Raw genomic sequence first — 22,153 nt, 5'->3', positions numbered from 1 at the left:
CGAACACACAAGTATGAAATTGTATGAAGAACTGAATAGTGTTCAAATATACATAATATTTGACGTCAACAATGTTCATTTAACTTAAGTATGCTTCTAGACATCCAAAAAATAATAGTTGGAGTAACCCTCTGCAATACTATGTTGAGAAATTAAAATAATACTTGGGGTCCCCAGAAGACTCCAGCTTGGTAAACAACTTTGACGACTTAGGCTTGCTACGTTAAGGGTTAAACTTACCGCTGTATTCGCTGTGTGACAACGTGGTGATAGCAGAGCAGAACTGACCCAACATTGACAACCAGAACGACTGTAACACAGCGAGACATCGAGAGGATGTTCTCTTCTGGTATGGTAAGCCATGCGTCTTACGATCCAATGCCACAGCTCATCAACTGTAGCTGGCGGAGTTCACAGGTATGAGAAGCTGTGCAGCCATCGACCAAACATATTTATCCTTCCCTGCTCTACACATTCTGCAAATTTGGACTTTCCTGGATGTATCCTTCTTAGTTCAACATTTTAAGTAACGAGCAGTGTAATAGTCTCATACATTATTTAAAGAAAGAGCGATGATTCTCAGAATTACTCGGAAGTTTCTAGTTTACAATTATATACATACATACATATATATATATATATATATATATATATATATAGATAGATAGATAGATAGATAGATAGATATATAGATAGATAGATAGATAGATAGATAGATATAGATATAGCTATATAGATAGATAGATGTACAATAATTTAAAACGGTTATATCAAAGTTTGCATTCAGAGCACAAAAAGAAGTATAGCTCTCGGAACATTGATTTTAGCCAGATAATACCACTAGTAAACTCAACCACACTCAGTACCGTTAGTTGCTTGGTATTGTCTATGAGGCAGAGATCATCGTATCTCATTGCGTGTAGATTTTTGTATTTGTTTAACACTAAAAATTGTTTGTCGCTAACCGAACTCAGTAACATATATATACCGACAGGACGTACGTTAGTCACAAGGTTACATGAGTGAAACACTAAATTATTCGATTGACACTTGCGGCCTTGTCAACACTAGAGAAAGGTACAAAGTGATTAAATAAATACGAAACATAGTACATACAAAATATAGCGATGTATGAAGTCTCCTTTTCATACGATTTGGAGAAAGGATACATCTGTAGAGAGCAACATAAATGATTTCTCTGGATAATTTGGATTAGTCCAGAATTCGAACAAAAATAATTTTGAAATTCGTTAAGTCCAACATTTTTTCTTTCTTTCTTCGGATTCTCAATAAAGTTGACTACTGAAAAGCTGAGTTACAGATTTTATGTTAAAACATATTCACTATACCATTGCCTTATTCACAGAACAATACATTAGTTATTAATGTATGACTGAAATAATAGTGCTTCGTGCAGATTTACTTTATCCAATCGGAATTGCACAATGATAAAAAAAAATGTTGCAAGGTATAATGTTCTTATTTACAGAGAAAAAGAGTTGAAAAGACCTTTAACTAACAAACATTTTCTTTAAACAGACATACATTTATTCTAATTTATGGAAGAAAGAAATAATTTGCGGAGCAGTATATTTATTAAGGTTACATATTTGTACAAAAGAATGTAAATACAATCGGGTCTGTCTTCAGAAAGGACGTGCTTTTAGCCACAAATTACACTGCTTCTTTTCGCTGTCTTTCATGCAGAATCCTGGTTTTGTTTTGATACATGAAATACCTGAAAAAAATCCAAAAATATTTAAAATGTTACATTTTAAAATATTTAACATTTTTTAGATTAAATGGACAAAATCTGTTCGGTCAGGTATGGACTTTTGGGTTTCTGGTAGAAAAATGATGAATTAAAAAAAAAGTGTTTGTTGATGCTGAACAACTCGAAATGTATTACTATGCAAAAGTAAGTGGGTACCCACTGGCGTTCGAGGTACCATGGGGTACCTAATATGTCTGCATTTTTAGATATGTGGAAATATATGTCTCTAAAATGTAAAGAACTGATATCTGTTTAGTACAGAAAACCGCAACTCGGTAAGCCTTATGGATACCGAGGTATGGGAAAATAAAGGACAACACCATAGAAGTGTGAGTTTTGCGTACTAGATTGTGCAGTTTCGAAAACGTAATTACTGAGGGCTATCAACAACCTCAAAAGTAGTTTCAATTCAATACACTACACACACGTCCTTATGGGGGTTTTCGGGTACTATGGCATTCGCAGACCTCCCATTTCTTAACATTCTAAAATATATCTTAATAAACTTATAAAGAACGTTACAGGTGTGTGTTTACCGAAACCGCAAGTCGGTATGTTTAACAGTTACCGAAATATGGTGAAATAAATAGGAACACCATAGGTATGTGGGGCTTCCATACTTGACAGTAGTTTAGAAAATTAATGAAAATATGACTAATGGCTATCAAGATATTGTCAAATAAAGGGAGGACCCACACAGTTATGGGGTTTTCGTGTTAGGTGGTGAAATTTCCGAAATCGATCATGAAATCTGAATAAGCACCAGTAGCAATTTCATCCTAAAGTAACTGGGTATTTCCATGGGGTTTTAGAACATCATGGGTCTAAAAAGATTAAGTTTTAAAAGCTTTGGAAAATATAATTTGACATTTGTAAAGAGTATTAGAAAAGAGAATAGAGTTACCCAAAACTTCCAGCCAGTACATCTTACAGCTAGAGAGACACCGTGAAATAAAAGAGTATTAGATCTTGAAATTTCATAAAACAACTTTTGATCTTAATAAAAGTTAAATAAGATGGTACTTATATGGGTTAAGTGAGTACCTCACACTCGTCAGGGCAATTCCGATCGAAAGATTAATTCAGCTCGAAGTTTTCTTCGGGTAAATCCAAGCGTGATAATTCCTAGCGTACAAAAAGAATGAAAATTCTTTGTCAATATCTAATATAGCAACCGAGATATAAGGAATTATGTATTTTACGAGGTCGTAAAAATGGAGACCCACATGGATTTGTACTGTTGAGTCTTTGCTGTAAGAAGAAGAAATTTCAGAAAACTACCGTATACACCTTAATAGACAATTAAATGGGTGGAGGCACGGTGGCTTAGTGGTAGAGTGCGTACCTTTGGTGTATTGGGTCCCTGGTTTGATCCGTGTCCAAGTCAGTTGGTAGTCGACATTGTATTCGTGGGTATTCTCGGTGTACTCCTTTCCTCCCACCTTTACACTCCATCAATTCTATCATCAACATTCACTTGCCTTAATTTCATTTTAAAATTAAATGGGCAGTTAAGTGTGATCGTATCTCTGTGGATTAAGAGAATACTCCAGTGTAGTTTCTGCAAAACATACTAGGTACACACCCCACCACTAAGTTACTGTGTCCTCACTGATTTAATTGCATATTAAGGTATATACAGTAGGTTTTTGAATTTCTTTCTTATAGCAAAGACCCAGAAGTACAAATCCTTAAAGATCTCTATTTTTACGTCATAAAATAAATGACTCGTTATATTTTGGTTACTATATTAGATATTCACAGGGAATTTTCACTCTTTTACACAGCTCGATGAACCTTTGGAACTGCCTGAAGAAAACCTAGAACTAATCTTTCCATCGAAATTGTACTGAGGTACTTACTTAACCCATAGAAATACCATCTTATTTTAATTTTGTTGGGACCAATAATTTTTCCGAAGTTTCAACATCTCATACTCTTTTATTTCACGGTGTTTCTCTATATGTTAGATGTACTAGCTGCAAGTTTTAGGTAAATACATATTTCTAATACTCTTTACAAATGTCAAGTTATATTTTCAAAAGCTTTTAAAATTTAATCTTGGTAGACTGTAAGATGTTCTAACACCCCATGGAAATATCTAATTACTTGAAGATGGAATTGCTACTGGTGTTTATTAACTTTCCATGACCGGTTTCGGAAATTTTATCATCTAATACGAAAATCCCATACCTGTATTGGTCCTCTCTTTATTTGACAATATCTTGATAGCCGTTAGTCATATTTGAATTCATTTTCCAAATTGTACCTTCAAGTATGCAAGCCCCACATACATATCGTGTCGCTCTTTATTTTCCCATGTCTCGGTATCCGTAAGGCTTACCGAGTTGCAGTTTTCGGTAAACAAATATCAGTTCTTTACATTTTAGACACATGTATTTCCATATATCTAAAATGCAGAAATTAGGTACCGCATAGTACCCCTCTACCCCATTGGGGTACCCACTTACTTTTGCATACCAGGGTAAAAACACCAGTGGTCGTTACTTTAAGGTTGAAAACATACTCTTTTGTCTCTTCTGTGAGCACCGTGAATCGGTCGGAGCTGTACCATAGTTGGAAAGAGACACTGATCCTTCCTATATATGACCATGTAGTCAGAATTCAAAATCGAATAGCCGTTGAAGGAAAAACAATATTTTAAAATCCCTTGTATTGCACCGGTAGTAGTCATCTCAAAATCGAAATGTTCCAGTGGTAGTTAGGGTTTTGTACCAGTGTTCGTCACTCAAATAACTTGACATAATTTATTCAGAAACGCACTGTTTATCAGTTTAAAATTAAGAATAGAGTATAAAGTACTAATCTTAATAACTGTGCATCACTTTTGGCACTCAAGAAAGAAAATAAAAAAGTTTTTACATACTTTTTAAAGCAATTTCAGTAAGAAAAATGTTAACTGAATTCAAAAGTTAACTGTATATTATTTTAACGTTAAGAGTACAATATTAATTACTATGTTTAATAACTATAGTGACTTTAAGCACTCAAGAATGAAAATAAACATGTTTGTACATACATTTTTAATACAATTTGAGAAACAAAATAAGTTAACCGAATTCAAAACTTAATTATATATCAGCTTAAGATTAAGAATGGACAATAAAATACTGAGGTTAATAATAATGCATTAGTGAAGAATGAAAACAAAAATGTTTTTAACTACCTATATTGTATTTACATGTTGTTATTTCTCATTAACATGCTTTTTGATAACGCACGATATGGGCTAGGGGTACGCACGAGAAATGATTTGAGACTGTCACCTCTCGCAAAGGTGTCGCGAAAGTTGTCTCGTCTCGAAAACTGTATCTGTTTCTATTGGAAGAGCTATGTCTCGTCTCGAATTTCGTAACAAAAATTCGTTACACATGCAGTTTTGTGTAAAAAGTGAAATGTATAAATACAGGAGAGAAAACATTGCAGACAAACATTATGTTAGTATATTGAACATACTTTTTTGTATGTGGTGCAAAATATCTTCATCTATGGGGTTACTTTGCACCAAAGTTTATATGAAATGAAATCTTTGAGTTTTACGTTCCACGATTTTGCCGGGTATGCTAAAGGAGACTATAATCATGAGAATGAATGAAATAGTAGAAGGAAAACTGTGAGAGAAAACGGGAAAACCCCGAGAAAACCACACACAGTGTTTGTCCAACACAAAGCCCATTTGGCACGTGCTGGGATCGATCCAGGAACTCCACGCAGGAGAGGTGAACGCTCCACCACTGAGCTACCGCGACCCCTCATATAGAGTAGAAGTAACAAGATGTAAAAAAAAAAAAAAAAAAAAAAAAAAAATTGGCCCGTCTGGAGGACATGTAAGCTAAACACCAATACAATTGTTACAGATTTATGTACTTGCACTGTTTAGGCTGAACATCGCAACACCAATATCATTATGTCACATCCTTTCAAAAGTATGCTAACTGCAACGTAGACCTGCTTTGCTTCGTAATGTCCAAATAGTTGATTACTGTGCTCGAAAGCAGGCAAGTAGCATACAAATTTATGATGTTGAAGTCGTTATTTTTCACAGCTATGGAGAAAAGACATGAAAACGAAAAATAAAAATAAATCTTTGTTTTACTTCCTACGGTTATGCTATGCATGCTGACAGTCACAAATGAGTATTGAAAATTGATGATCTTGGAATACGATTTGGTGGAATAATGAGGGGGGGAAATAGACATTGATTAAATATAAAATTGAAAAGAAATAAGGGCCTGACGCTCAAATATTTATCTATCTGGCAGCCATCTTGATCCCTCTAAAATATCATGAAGTACTTGATTGATTCTAAACCCAATAATAGTAATAGTAATTATAACAATAAACACAGAATATACCTAGATATAATTTACGCACCTTGAAGTGTAGAAATTAATGATTGCAATCCTCAGCATTCCAATAGTTCTTTGGTTTCTCCAAATGAAGATTCGGACATCGGTTTTCTTCTCAAGCAATAATGGGGTACAATAATCAGTTGCAGTCCAAAGCCAAGTCACTAAGTTAAGCATGAATATAAAAGATTTTGTGTTAAATATTTCAATGTAAATTTCATGAAATAGAATTCATTAGTTAGTTACATACAAACTCTTACGCATGTAAGTCAGAATCTACTTGTAATAACTTGTAAATTTAAACAAACTAAATTATACTACAGTTATAGGGACATCAAACATATATTCCATAAGATATATAGGGTGTCTCAAAAGTCCCCTGACATTAAGTAACTCGATTATTATCAGAGTTACAACAAAATGTAATTGGGAAACCGTCTCCAAATATGATGTTTCCAATGTAAGTTGAAGGAATTTTCAAAATCGGATGAGCCGTTTGGCTGTACACTCTTTATGCGTCCAATGTTAAATGAAAATGCAACGTTGCCATTTACCTGGACCCACAACATAAGTGAATGAAGTTACTGATTTTTACGCTAACATGTCGATGGCTAGCCCCCATTTCAAACAGTAACTTCATTCACATATGTTGTGGGTCCAGGTAAATGGTAACATTGCATTTTCATTCCACATTGGGCGCATAAAGAGTACAGCCCAAACGGCTCCTCCGATTTAAAAAGTGTTCACTTTAGAATGAAAACAACATATTTAGAAATGGTTTTTCCTCTTACGTTTTGTTGTAACGTCAGAGGACTTTCGAAACACCCTGTATACATCATACGAAGTTCCTTTCTAAATTCTACACGGGTGTAGTTTAATTGAATGTGAGATGGGTGATACACATTAGGCCGTTTGGAAATACTCTCACAGACGGCCGCCATTTTGGATTAAATTTGTTTGTTATAAACTGGTGGGTAATGTGATATATATATGGCCACAGGCTAGAATTTTCTCAGTATGTCAAATATGCAATCAGATTCCATGGAGCTTAATTTGGTGAAAAGTTATTGCCAATTGAACGTTGTATTTACCTCTTTCTTCTAGATGTAGAACCATACCGTTAGCACGTGAGGAATGCATCGAAATATTCAAACTGTGGAGCGGGAGGAGTGCCTGTACAGTGGTTACCGATTGCAAACAGAATCATCCACAATGTGACTGTGTTACATGTTGCAGTGTCACAGTAATTAACTAAATTTGAGGAGACGGGCACATTCGTGAACATACGTCGTAGCGGACGATCGTAGAGAGCTACAGATGAAGCAACGCCTACGGCAGTGCTGACTTCTTTCTGGATGTGGCCCCAGAGGAGCACACGTCATTTATTAATGCAATGTGGGTTGAGTCACAGGGTCTGCGCGTGTATAAGTGCATCCGTACAAGGTGCAAATGAAGCAACATCTCCACGAGAACGATGTTGATCGCCAAGTGCAGTGAGTAATTATGGTTAACATTTTTATGCAAATACTCTTTTCAGATGAAGCTGACCTCTACGTAAATGGGAAGGTTAATAGGCAGAACATGCACAATTGGTCACCTGACAACCCCGCGTGCAAGACCCCTCCAACATGACCAGCGCAAAGAAAATTAATTATGTTGTTGGCAGACAAATGAGGAATACGTCTAATCAGTCACTTTTTCATTCCATAAAATTAACTGCGGAATAATACCTCACGCTCGTACAGGGATAGATATTGCGAGCTGCGATGCCCGAGGATGGTACATTCTCGCAGTTTTTTCAACACCATGGCGCTTTCTTCATTATGGATTCGTATTGCGTCACTACTTGAACAATTTTCTAGAACATGGGTTGATCGACGAGAGGCAGTTGAATGGCTGCTCGATCACCGGACCTAACGCTGTTCAATTTCTAGCTAAGTGGAAAAGTTAAGGCTATGGTTTGTGCAGTAAATATTCATAATTTTTATCATCTAGAACAAAGTATCGCCATCGTCTGTGCACAAATTTGACCCTATATCCTACTTTGTGTCCACAGCAATTGGAAGAAGCTTCTGCAAATGTTTATTGCTCAGTAGGAACATGTAGAACATATACTATAACCAGGGGTAAAAGTGGACCTGAAAAGGTGGGGGGACGGTAGGTAGCGGCATCACTCCACGCCGTTCCTCCTGCCTATCTCTGCCCATTGTACCATTTTAGGATCTGGGGGACGTCCTACATATTTTTCGAGGTGGGGAACTGCGTCCCCCGCGTTCCCCCTCGCTTTTACCCCTGACTATAACAGGGAAATGTGTTCGAAGTGGGAAAAATCAGAGGCGGTGTGTTTTATTACGATTTTGACTCGACATATCGGCTATCTAAATGTTCAAATGCAGTGAGGTGTGAAGCCTACAAGATTGCATTTCTATTTACATAATGTCTGAAAACCACTGGAAAGCTTCTTTTAGTTACGGAGAAAAAACGGAGAGACTGATCCATCCATCGTGAACAACTTTCTGGAAAAAAATAAATAAAAATAGCCCTTACCTTGTATCAGAGAATTATACACGAAAGTGCTCAAAAACCGACTTTCAATATTAACAATTTCCAGCGGGAAAACTCCTGGACCACACACTCGAATGAGGGGTATTTCAAACTCCCGTAAGATCTGCCCCCACAGCAATCCCCTAAATCCGCCCATGCTCAAAATACGACGCTTATAAGAATTCAGACAAGACGACACATACATACATACGAAAGAAACAATTCAATACGGCACATCAAAATATAAACTAGATGAACTTCTTTGAAAACACCTCATTTTACAAACAAAAGGTAGAAAAAGGTAAAAATGTCAGTATTGTCAACTTAGAATCTACATAAGAAATAAAATCTTTTTATGTGCAAAGCTATTCGTCAATACGTATAAAAAAGGGATTTATTAATGGTATTTAGCATTTATTCTTCCGTGAAGGTTTATCTTGATCACTAAAAAACCAGAAACGGTATGTCTCTATCACTGGAAAAAAAAAAAAAGAAGGGTATGACATACCACTACATATAGTCTCACTTGGTTCACTGCCAATAACATTTCACCAGAATAAGTTACATGATATCTGATTGCATATTTGACATCCTCAGAACATTTTAGTGCATGGCCATGTATCACACTACCCACTTATCGTCCGTATTACAATTTCGAATCTAAGATGGCGACCGTCCGCGTGATGTAATCCGAAAGTATCCCTCTGGGCCTAATGTGTATCTCTTATCTCGCAATCAATGTAACTACATCCCTGTAGTTTTCAGAAAGGATGACAAGGGACTTCTGATGCATCCTGTATATAATAGTTGTATCAATAATGACGGGTATACCGGCTAGGCTAAAGGAGACGCTGATGATGATATAATGAATGAAATGGTGGAATGAAGAAAGTGGGAGGAAACGGGAGAACCCCGAGAAAACCCACTCACACGGTGTTTGTCCACCACAAAGTTTACTTGGCGCGAGCTGGGATCAAACCAAAGACCCCAAACACCAGAGGTGAACGCTCTACCACTGAGCCATCGAGGCCCGACAGGAATATTTGTTGAAGTCTACTGTCTTCTTCAGTACCAAGGTTACACAAAAATGAGCCTATGGTTTTGATGGAATTCGAACCAACATTATATGTATACTCTCTCAGCGAGAATCAAAGCTGGCACCAAGTTTACATATGCGCGCGCATTGTATTTTACTTATATAGCTCACAGAGCTATGGGCGAGCAAGCAAGGCACGTGCCCCGGGCGTGTGGTTGGAGGGGCTACTAAAAGAGAGGTTATATATTAGTACTTTTCCATTTTGGTGTTTAATACTTTTCATCAGAGTGCGAAATGATGAAATCAAAGTGGGGGAGACTGAAGGACTGAAGAGAGCGAGAGAGAGGGGGAAAAAAAGCTGCGCAGTCTTACACTTCAAAGAATTGTAGTGAAATGAGGTCAGAATTCAAGATGACATTCGGATGCTTGGCACGAAGAAAAACATTGCAAGCAATTTTGAAAAAAAAAAAAAGAAAGAAAAAACTTAAATAATGTGATATATTTTGTAGGCTTTGGATATGGATGTTTTAGTTGGCATCAACAATTATTGGTGTGTTTTGTCACAATTGACAGTTTAGCGAGAGACTAGGCTAACTGACAATTTTAACTTTCTGAAAGAAAAGGAAACAAATGAAAACAGCACGTTTCAAAGGATACGACTGATATTCATAGTTTGGTTTAGTATACAACAGGGGTGGATCCAGGATGGACTACTGGGGGGCGGTGGGTTGTAATGCCACTACTTACAAGATAGAGCTACTTTTAAGAGATTCAACTCTGGGTAGGTTTTATTTTATATTAAAATACACAAAGTTTCCTCTTCTTGGGGGAGATAGACCCTCCCTGGATCCGCCCCTGTCTCAGGACAAGCCACACAGACAAGTGGTTGAGGCAAAGGTCAATTAATGACATTAGTATGCTGTTCCGTCAAAATCTCAATCTTGACCTGGATGTAAGTTAGCCTGGTCTCTCACTGAACCCCTCAATTGAATGTTTAATATGTAAATTAGGCACTTCTACATCACAAACAGTAAATATAACCTACCTTATTCTACGTTTTTAAATGCATTTCTACAACTGATTGTAACTTTAAAGGTTCTCGTGAAGATTAGCTGGCGGAGGTTACCTAACATAGCCATGAGTTATCAAATTAACAGTTGTGCTTCGTGGGTGATGATAATGATCCTGAGGTTAGATGTTAAATTGGACTCGAGAGCGGAACAAGGGCTGATCTTATTCGTGTCTCAGACGGGGGGCATGGAATGGAACGAATATGAAAATAAGGTTGCTGTAAGAGTTTTTCATAGGGTTTGTAAGATTTTCGAAACACTTGGCATTTTTTTTTTATCAAGACTTGACATTTTTTTAAGATAAAAATCAAGACTTGGCAATTTCAAGTTTCATCCCCCTCCCAATCTTCTAATGCTCGCTACGCCACTGTAAGCAATGCATATTTTCGACAATATTCGTTGTTCATCTGTTTCCGCTGGGTTCCAACGTGGTGAGCTGCATATGGGACTTTTAATAGTGTTATTATAATGAGACAGAATTGTAAATTATGTTGATGTTCCTAAAAGAGGGAAATTGAAAGAGAAATTAAATTAAAAATAAATAAGGGAGAGAAAAGTAATTACTTGAAAATAAAAATAAAGTCTTTGAGTTTAATGTCCCACTATTATGCTGTTAGGCTAAGGGGGTCGGTGATTAAAGCAAGTTAATGATTATGGAATATTTGGTGAAATGAGAAAGTGGGAGGAAACCAAGTCCCCGAGAAAACCTACGAGCACGTATATGAAAATGAAGTAAAACATACACTGGACTATGCTTTCTTTGTCTAGCAGAGTCATAGTTTGGAATCGAAAATGTGTTTTGAATCCTTGTATTTAGAGATTAAGAGTGTAAGTAACGAAATCACTTAATACATCCATTAAGATTTCGGAAAGCGAAATCTAAATTTAGGTAAGCTAACTCCATGTACTAACTGCTTGCATCCGCTTCGTACATTGTTCGAAGGGTCACGAAGCAAATCACCTCATTTAGTCTACACATACCTAGTACTAGCGTTAATTACCTGCTTCGTTGGGTGAAAATAAGAAAACCAGTAATACATGTATGTTACGTTAGTCAGTCACTTTTTTTACTATTACGAAACGCTCTCTCATATCGGTTATTTTCGATCATTTGTAAGATCCGTCTCCCCTCTTTCCCTCCCCAAGTTGCTTGGCTGAATTTTGATTTAAATAGTATCGGAAGTGTCACTGTCCATTTCTGCGCCCCCGAAAACAATGGATTTAGATTAGGATCAGTTCACTTAACTTAGTAAGCCTACAGCTTTGGCGCGGCTCGACTTGTTGGAAAGCAATCCAAAATCTAAACAAATATATCGATGTCATTGGGGTTTACTAAAGTGTGTCGTAAGTCAAGAAGATTGAGAATCACTGCCTCGATTATTCACTTCAATTAATCATCAAACTCCTTTAACCTGAAGTATATAATCGTGGAATGTTCAATTAAAATTATAATTTTATGGCATCTAGAAAATGCACATATCGTACATTACGTTACATTAGGCCTACCATTCAATCGCAATAGGTTATTACAGACATGTGGTTGGCTTGAAGCTTAGCGTCCTATTCAGCGCCAAGACTGTGTACTACCTACACCTACAGCATAATATGGAATCCTACTCGCATGATCTTCGATCAAGATTTGAATCAACGGGAGGATGAAGATTTTCCCTCTCGTCAAGTAATTTCCCCAACTCGCCAAAGAATTTCTCCCTTGCCGGGAAAATATGTTCCCTCATTTCATATTTTACATATTATATACTATATATTATATCTTGCATCACTGAGAAATAAAAGGCTTGGATTGTATATCTGAAAAGTCGCCCCCTCCCCGCAGGCACGTAGCCACGATTTCGCAATACGGGAGGTCTGTGACGAAATACTGTGGTTATCACACCAGGGGTTCGATCAATCTAAACTATTTTACTGACAACATATCCATATTGATTTGTTAGGACAATAAAATGAGGATATGTTAGTAAGTATTTTAATTAAAGAATTATGAAGAAATCTTGCGTAAAAGAATAGAAAAAAGTATTGACAAAGACATAGTCTTCCAAGGTCATTCGAACTCGGTTCTTCTCGTCTTCTTTCTATTTCTCTTATCTTAGTTCAATGCCGTCAAGGATAGCAACGAGATCTCTTTCTGGAGTAAAGACATCCTATAAAATGGATTAGTGTTGCCGCGAAATTCAAAATGGTTCATATTATTGGTAATTCTGGGCATTGCTTAAGTTCTGACAGGCTATCTGAAAGAACCGGTTTATCGATCGTCATTTGTAGTCCATAGGGTTACTGGCGCAAGTCCCGGGGGGATGAGGACATGTCCCCTCCAATCTTAGAACTGGGGGGGGGGACTTTCCCCTCAATAATCCGATTTGAAATGCGTTTTTTGGAGAGAAATGTGATGATTTGTGTCCGATTGCCACAAAGGAAAGTAAGATGAAATTGATGTCCCCACCCCAGAATAAGCCTTAAATCTGCCCACCTCACAATTTTGAAGACAACTCTGCTCCCCTGATCCTCCGCAGCATTGTTTTTCAACTTCATAATTTGAACATCCTTAAAAAAATTATGAGAACTGTCTTACCCGTCCCTCCCAATGTTGAAGACAGATTTGCGACGCTGCATACGGTTAACATGGAGCTAGATGGGATTCGGAATGTTCCGTTATAATAATATCCAATTTCAACTTGATCCGCCCCCCCCTCCCGTTTCCTCCACACAAAGCTCCTCGTAAGAAAGAGTAACCAAAACGCTTATTGTAGCTTTATATTTTTGAGGCTGATTCATCTGTTTCTTTCTGTTTCATCTTTCCTTAATATTTTTCATTTCTGGATCCGAAGGGGGGGGGGTCTGGACCCACCCCTTGGCTACGTGCCTGCTTCCCGTAAAAAGCTTCATTCGAACCCTGAATCAAACAACTCCATCTGTAAAGCAGTGCTGAGTTGATTTTAATATCCTTTTCTGCAACGAGGCTGTATGAGACGTGGACTTACTGATTAACATGGACTCCGAACCACTCCCGCCGGGAATCGAACGCGGGTTTCCCACACCAAAGGCGCGTACGCTAACCGCTTAGCCATGAAGGAGCTCATATCTATAGCAGTGTAAGCAACAACAACAACAACAAAAAGAAACACACATACATACTAGAACAACAACAACAACAACAAAAAGGAACACACATACATATTAGAAGTTTGCGCAATTGGGGATCAAAACATTCTCAATGAAGTATGAGAAATAGTAAACGTCAAAGTGGGCTTCTGCTTATTCTTTACTTCGTTAATACTTAATTCCTTCTAGAAATAGTGAAACAATACTATGAAGACACAGTACTTAAACATAATCGAAAGAATAAGACAAGGAAACAGAGTAATTTCCGACTAATTAAACTAGTCATATATACTATACCTAACTGTTACATTGTATTTCTTACCATATTACGAAAGCGATATAACTTTTTTACCAGCCATACAAGCTGGACGCAATCCAATACTGCAATTTAGACGCTGTAACGAAACCTGCAAGTCAAACGCCTGACACTCAACTGTGTAATAGCTGTTTCAAGCGGCCTACAACTTATGACCTTGAAACTATGTGCTAGTAACCAAATTAATGCCAAGGTACGATACAAACACCCCAACTTGCCACAATGACGTCAACACAAGGAAAAAAAGAAAAACATCTAATTTTTGGTTCGAAAATTATGAAACAATAATAATAATAATGTAATTCTCAGGAACTCAAACATTAGTTAACTAGAGAACATAACAAGCAAAACAAAACAAAACAAAACAAAACAAAAAGAATCTTAAACGTGAGCTCTCCCTGACTGCTGTTTTTAAATTTCAGTGAGGCTGTAAAATATGTTTTGTTTTATTGTTAAAAAACAAAAAGAAAAAGAAAAATAAAGAAAGAAAGGAAATAAATTTTGTTGCAAATATCCTAGTAAAAATAGGTTTCCTAGACACAAGTGGCTCCGCGTAGCGTAGTTGCTAACGCTCTCGCCTTCGGTACGAGCGGACCCAGGTTCGATTCCGGTAGGGGCACTCGGTCGAAAAAGTATCAAAAGCTTTTAAGTCCAGACATCCTGAATGAGGCTTTCTTGGGTTTTCCTCATTTCATACCAGGCAAATGCCGGGTAGTACCCAACATATAGGTCCCAGGCCGTTTGCTTCCTTCCCTTTCCCCGGATAGTGTGCTCACCGAGGGACGTCATAACTCACATGTGACGGGCTAACAAGGTCATTGATGCCGAAAGCCCAGAAATCTAAATCCTAAATCTTCACTACACAAGAAAATGTTCGCGCTGAAAACGGTTTCTTAGCAATTATGTTAAGCAGTCCTGTAGTAAATCTCCATCAAGTAATAAACCGTCACATATAAAAAGGAAAGAATAAACACATAACATTCATTTTGCGTACCTTGAAATGTAAAAAGTTACAGAACATTAATATTCAAAGATTTCTCAAAATTCAGATTAACCCATTTCTTTCTCCTCAACCATTAACGAGTTACAATAGTAAGAATTGTGGTCATAAATCACATTACTTGTTTAGTACTATATTAAAGCAAGTTATACTAAAGGAATATATAATTAATGGAATATTTAACTAAAGTGATAATTTACTATTGCACTTACCCAGGCTTTTCTTTCCTTCCGCTATTCTTTTCCGTTTGTAAACAACCTCGTTTATAAACCAGCTCGCAAGCATACGACAGTTGTTTCATGACGTCATCTATGGTGCAAGAAAGAGGTGTCTATAGGCGGTCAGGACCTCACACACAGATGGACGTATATAACATATAGCTGAAGTATTTAACATACGTATACGTATATAAAATACGGAAGATTGTTAGATATCAGACATCCTGCAGCGACATGATATAACATCCAAGCGCGTTAAAGGCAGTAGCTGTGTAGCATATGGATAAAGTACGCTCCGTACAGATTTCCTTAGTAAACATAACGAATCCTTGTATTTGTACAATATACCGCTGTCCGGATAATGGATTTTTCTCAGTGTATAAGCCTTGCTCTTGAAGTTTAAGTTTCACTTTAAAGTAAACTGCCAATAATTATCATGTATTCTTAATATTTCAGAAAAAATGTTCCGATTTCACGCTCTAAAAATATGGTAGCTAATCAGTGACGAAACTAGGTATTTGATGCCCACCGCAAATTCTGCGATTAGTATTCCCTTTCATCTACATCTACACTAATAAACACACAGATTAGTTTGCTGGCGCCCGGGGCAACTGCCCCGGTTGCAGCATCTTCTTTTGGTCTGGCCGTAGTTCAATAATTTTTTATTACTTTTACCCTTGAGCTGTCAAACTGAGTAATGAATGTGCCTTTACCTTATTAAAATGATGAAGTGAGCACTCTTTGAAGCAAAAAGAGGAAATGTGTTTTTCTCTCCCTAATATCAAACAGTGTTAGAACAGACATTTCAATCGGGTCTCCTTACAGCAAAAGGAGTATACGTGGCCTTTATCTTTCTTTCGTTTGTTTACCTTCACTAGTTTTTAGAATTTGAAGTGAATTCAAGTACACAAACACTTCACGCCCACACCGAATGGTTAAAGCTCAGCGGTAGAACATCAGCTTAAGATTCGGAAGATGCTGTGATCGATCCCTCGTGGATAAATATTTCAACTGATGACATTACCAAGATTCTTCCTCGGTGTCACTAGGGAAATTATTGTGGCCCTATTTACTCATTTCCCCTATTTCTGTCCTCTGAGTCTCGGATTTTTCAAAGCCTTAAAATAAATTCATATGTAGTTAAAATAACGCTACTATCCTGTAGTCGATGCTAAATTAATATTGTGAGTTTTGAGATTAGATTTGAAGGGGGGCCTATATCCTGTTGAGAATTCATGTCACCACTTATTTACTGTTCTGCATAATTCCTACAATGTGATTTTCTCAAAAATGCATATTTTGACGGAGAACTAATATATAAATCTTTGATGAAAATGGATATTCAGTGACTGAACTTACTGAATGGAATATCTGTGGACCAGTCCCACAAACTCCTTACATATATATATATATATATATATATATATATCATATATACATATACATACATACATACATATATATATATATATATATATATATATATATATATATATATATATATATATATATATATATATATATATATATATATATATATATATATATATATATATATATATATATATATGATTACTAAATATTAGATAACAGGATATGCAATCTGGTCATGGGAGTAACTATTACTTTTACACAAAATAGCATTACTGCCGCGACCAAGTTGTATCATCTCGGTATCTTACCTGATGGTTAGTAATCAGGAGATTGTAGCACTGGCTTTGTGATAAATTTCGGAATTCCTCTAGTAATAGCAGTGTTGGGATTAAGCTATAGTTAAAATCGTGTAAAAGAAAATACTTCTGAACGATTTATTTATAAAGAATCACTGATTTTTGTTAGCCTCCCAGGCTTTAGTTTGTAGTATAGGTCCACCAAGCGCTGACTCCGTTTTCCTTGGAGATCGCTAGTATTGCTTATTAACATCGCATCAGAAGGTTTCTACTTAGTTGACACGGCCAAGAGCGTTAGGAAACTAGACGTACTGTAAAACAAGACCAGAAGGTAGTCGAGAAGTAAAACCAGTATTAATAGCAAATAGTAGGTGTTGGTAGTAATTTTCTCGAACGATTGGGATAAGAACAGCAGGAAGAGAGAGAATGACAGAAATAATAATAAAAAAAAAACTTCTGCTATCTTCTTTTACTATATATTAAACAAGACGGCTCGATATTATTTGATAAAAATAATAATAATACCAAATTATTTAACGGATGCTATGCATTTGTTCTATGTCGCCATAATCGATAGAAATTAATTACTTAGAGTACGAAGACTTCCAACATAAGTGTGGAGTTTTACTGCAGTGCATGCTATTTGTAAGTAAGCATCTGTTATTTTAGTATGACTTTCAACATCAAAGCGAATGAGAATGCCGACTGATTTTGCTTTTTTTTTTTTTTTTTTTTGGTTCCTTGTTGAAAACAAAGAAGATAAGCAGATAAGGGACAGAGGTTAAAAGAAACGTTCAGATGGTGAGGTCAATGCATGCACCTTACATATTTCGATGAATTAGATCTTGCTGTACTACAAACAAAAACGAGCCTGGAGATTTTTGCTCGGAACGCAGACTATTGCAACATACGGTATTCTGCAATTGGTAACTCTGTTGTCGAGAGATGTTTCGGTAGTAGTTTCACTTGTGGCCACTATCAACTCACCATTTGTCGACCTATAGCAGTATCACTCTGTGTGGGGGACAATAGGGGAAGCAAGATATTGAGCAAGGGAGCCTGGCCTCCAGGCCCTCCCTTGGCTCCGCCACTGGCCATAAATATACACACTCTGTTGAAAATAATGTGAAAAAGCATTTATAGAACCATATTGTACATTTTCAATCATCAGCGGTCCACTTTACATGTTCTTGGCATCATTTTCTTCTCTGTAAGCAAGCGAAAAACCAATGAGAGCGTATTAGTAAGATGGTTGAGAAAAGAACAAGTTTAGATATAGGAAGAGGACGAGAAACTGTTTGGGAAATTGGTTAAAAGGGTACTGTATCATGAGGTACGTGCTAGAAGCTATGGTGGTAGGAAAGAGAGAGTGGGTGGGAAGGCAAAGGAGGTTACAATTAATGGATGATATCAAAACAGAAAAATCGCACATGAAGATAAAGAGGTTAGCTGAAGACAGTAGATTACGGAAGCTTCTCAGTTGCGGCAAGTGACCTGCCAATAACGGCAGAATACCGATGATGATGGTGAAATGAAAGGTTTGGAATAGCTTTATACAACATAATTTAGATAATTAGATCTATGCTACGCCCACTCGACCCTAGTGTCCGAAAGATAAAAGAAGAAGCAGTGTCATGCGTGTATATCCTATATACTGATTGATTAATTGCAGAAACCGGTTCTAGCTATGTATTGCCGTTGTTCCTCTATAGCGATCGACGTTCAAACTTGAATCGGATTATTTCTGTCACTTCCAGTTTGAATAAAGGGTTAAAAGAGAAATTATTACGTATTCTTATAATGCTAAATCGATTTTTAAAAATAGGTATCTTCTCTCTATTTCTGATCATTTTTACTCTATATAGATCAATATTGAAACTGGTAATTGTAGTGAATTTCTATCACTTCGAGTTTTAGTTGAGAGTTAAGAGTTTATTTATTTCGGAAAAACAACAGGCAAATGCCTAATTGCAGTTTTTCATCATGTATGGAATAGAGATGAAAGGTATTCGTAGGACGGTAAATCGATTACAGGAAACCGCTTCTCGCGAACTATCACCGTTTTCCTCTATAGTGATCACCTCAAAACCGGAAATGTTAATTTCTATCACTTGCAGTGGATTTACCACTACCCTCAACGAACCCGATCCCTTACTTTAACCCTCTACATCATGTCCAAAATTGGTGGTGAGCCATCGAGTGGTTCTTGAGAATTTTTGTCTCCTGGAAGAGCAGACGCAGGACTGACATGGTATAAATATAAAAAGAACTTTTGGTAAACTAAACTTTTGTCTTTGATGTCAAATAACATTAATTCTTAGTATGTTGTTTATTGTCTAGTAGTGTCGTCACAATACATTTGAGTATAATTAATAACGTCATGTTCCCTTGCAGTTGGTTAAGCTTTGCAGACGAAATCAAATCAATCATAGCCGTTGAAGAAGGTTTTGAACTGGTGCCTCTGCTTCAGAAAGGAAGAAGAAGAAGAGGGATGTATCTTAAATGAAGTTTATATTGATATATAATTGAATTATTAATTTTGGAACCAAATTTTCTGTTCAAATAAAATACTTGAAAAATTTAGTTGTAGCAACGAGTTTTATTCTCTTCATGGATCATTACTATCAAAATGAAAGACAATATTCAGGTCATCGGTCAAAAACTTTTATATTAAAACATTTTCATGAAAGTTATGATTATATTTTTGATTATATTGATTGATAAATGCTCCTCTCCTTATTATTATGCATTTAAATATCAAATTCAGAATTTTAAAACTGGTCAAAATTTTCTTTAAATACATCCTTTGTTCATTTGATGGCATATTTTCCACAGTAAACTCTAATGGGAAGGCATTTTGAAAGGAAAAACTTCGTGATGCAAACAGTTATCTAAATTTGTTTTGAAATATAATATTAAAACCATTGTAAAAAAAAAGTCTTTAAGGTAATAATTATAATAAAATACTCTAGATCAATGATGGCTAAATGGCAGCCCACGGGCCGCATCCAGCCAGGGAATAAAAATTTTAAATGTATGATTTTCTTCCCTTTCCTAAACTTCAAACGTAACATAAAGTGAGTAGATGATCATCATAATGTACCTGAATCCAAACTTCATTTTTAACTGTGAAAGCATTTATTTTCTTAATCTTTTAATTACCAAGTCAATTCCGCAAGGTATGGTCATTGGTGCCTGGGTGACTTTTAAAAATATGCAAATTCCATATAGTTACTTTCAAATATTGGTACTGTAGGCCTAGTCACACGAAACAAGAAGCAGGGTGTAGACAACACAACAAAGATTCAGAAAATGTGTGACTTATGCATGTTAAGCAAACCTTGACCTCGGGAAGGAGTGGAAAATGGTTTCCAGGTTTGGTTCTTATTTTGTTCTGGCCCTTGAGTTAGAAATTGGCCATCACTGCTCTAGATAATTATATTAATGATATCTTAATGAAATAAAATTAAATCTTCCCAACATCAATAGCACAGATGATCCAAACAAAATAGAATTAAGCAGGCTCTTTCAAAATTAACATGCAAAGAGAAGATAAATACTCGTTTTATAATATCATTTTGGAATCCTCAACTATAGGGATGCGCACGAGTCGAGACATGTCTCGAATCTCGACTCGAATTCGAGTCGAGATTCGAGTCGAGACACACTTTGTAAAATTCGAGACGAGTCGAGACAAACGTGTTTTTCGACTCGAATTTTCAAGTCGAGACACGAGTCGAGTCGAGACAGCTCATAAAAATCTCGACTCGACTCGAATGTCTCGAAAATTTTTCTATAACTTTTAATATTATTATGAAAAAATTATTTACTTAGGAACAGCCTTAAAACCAATTCCAGCATTTATTACTTTAGAAAGGTACAGAACGCATAAATTTAATAGTTAATCTTTCGAGATCAAGATTTAATTTTCAGCTCAATTCAGTTAATTAAAACTAATAATTAATGTCGTGATATTTTATTGTACTTCAAATATAATAATAATAATAATAATAATAATAATAATAATAATAATAATAATAATAATAATAATAATAATAATAATATTTGATTATCTAGTTTGTATAAAACTATTATCCGTAGCCTATATCTAGTTTGTATAAGAACATTGCAAAAAAGTGAACATCATAAATTCTCTGAATGAGCAATTGGCAGTCTATAGTAATTTAGCATAATTATAACTATTGTGTTTTTATTTCCATGAACGCAATAGGGCTACATAACTTCTGGACATGGCCGGATTTAGGGGGTGCAAAGGTGCACACTACCCCCCCTTTATTGTAAATATACCTATCTAAAATAAGAAGCTAGCAGTGAAAATACCGCGACCCTGGTGTGTCGTAAAAGGGCCACTGGTGTGTCGCGAGGATATCGAAACAAAATTATTAATTCTATAGCAATCAAATTGCAAAACGTAGGGGAAAATGTATATTTGTATTGCACATTTCTATGAACCTCTACTATGAATCTACAATTTTAAGTTTCATGCCGTGTTACTTTTCTGTACATTTCTAATGTTGAAAAAAGTATTTGTTATTGTTCAGGGGCGTCATTTCAGACTTCGCTTGGGAGGGGCAAGAGCACCACTGACATAAGAAATGAAATGAAATCTGTAAGTTTTACGTCCCACGGTTATGCCGGCTAGGCTAAAGGAGACGGTGATGATGAGAGATGAGTGAAATGGTGGAATGAAGAAAGTGGGAGGAAACGGGAGAACCCCGAGAAAACCCACGAACACGGTGTTCGTCCACCACAAAGTTCACTTGGCGGAGGCTGGGATCGAACCCGGGACCCCAAGCACCAGAGGTGAACGCTCTACCACTGAGCCACCGCGCCCCCCACTGACATAAGAATCTCACGTTTTGTACTAGTATATCAGTAGACAATCTATTAAACCATATGCATTCCTCAAACTCTTGGGGGGGCAATTGCCCCCTCCTGCCCTCCCTAAATGACGCCCCTGTTATTGTTATGACCATAATTGCTTCTTTATCGTTACAGACTATTTCGTAACTTGAAA

At 36.5% G+C, this 22,153-nt stretch overlaps 2 long non-coding RNA genes across 2 annotated transcripts in view; one reads left to right on the top strand and one right to left on the bottom strand.

The window, feature by feature from the left end:
- Positions 1-19,704, top strand: part of LOC145679824 (uncharacterized) — a 92,821-nt gene extending 73,117 nt beyond the window's left edge. The window contains exon 2 of the long non-coding RNA XR_014130571.1: positions 19,510-19,704. This is a non-coding gene — a long non-coding RNA (uncharacterized LOC145679824). The remainder of the gene's footprint in view (positions 1-19,509) is intronic.
- On the bottom strand, positions 1,636-14,366 carry LOC145679823 (uncharacterized). The gene is made up of 3 exons (XR_014130570.1): positions 14,234-14,366; positions 6,170-6,308; positions 1,636-1,738 (listed from the first exon to the last, which is right to left on the bottom strand). It is a non-coding gene; the product is annotated as an uncharacterized LOC145679823 (long non-coding RNA).
- Positions 19,705-22,153: the final 2,449 nt, after the last annotated feature.

The sequence above is a fragment of the Thermobia domestica genome, chromosome 2, assembly GCF_964235325.1.
Source record: "Thermobia domestica chromosome 2, izTheDome1.hap1.1, whole genome shotgun sequence".
Lineage (NCBI taxonomy): Eukaryota > Metazoa > Arthropoda > Insecta > Zygentoma > Lepismatidae > Thermobia > Thermobia domestica.
Note: the sequence above shows the minus strand (reverse complement) of the source record. Positions and strands in the feature narration are given on the sequence as shown.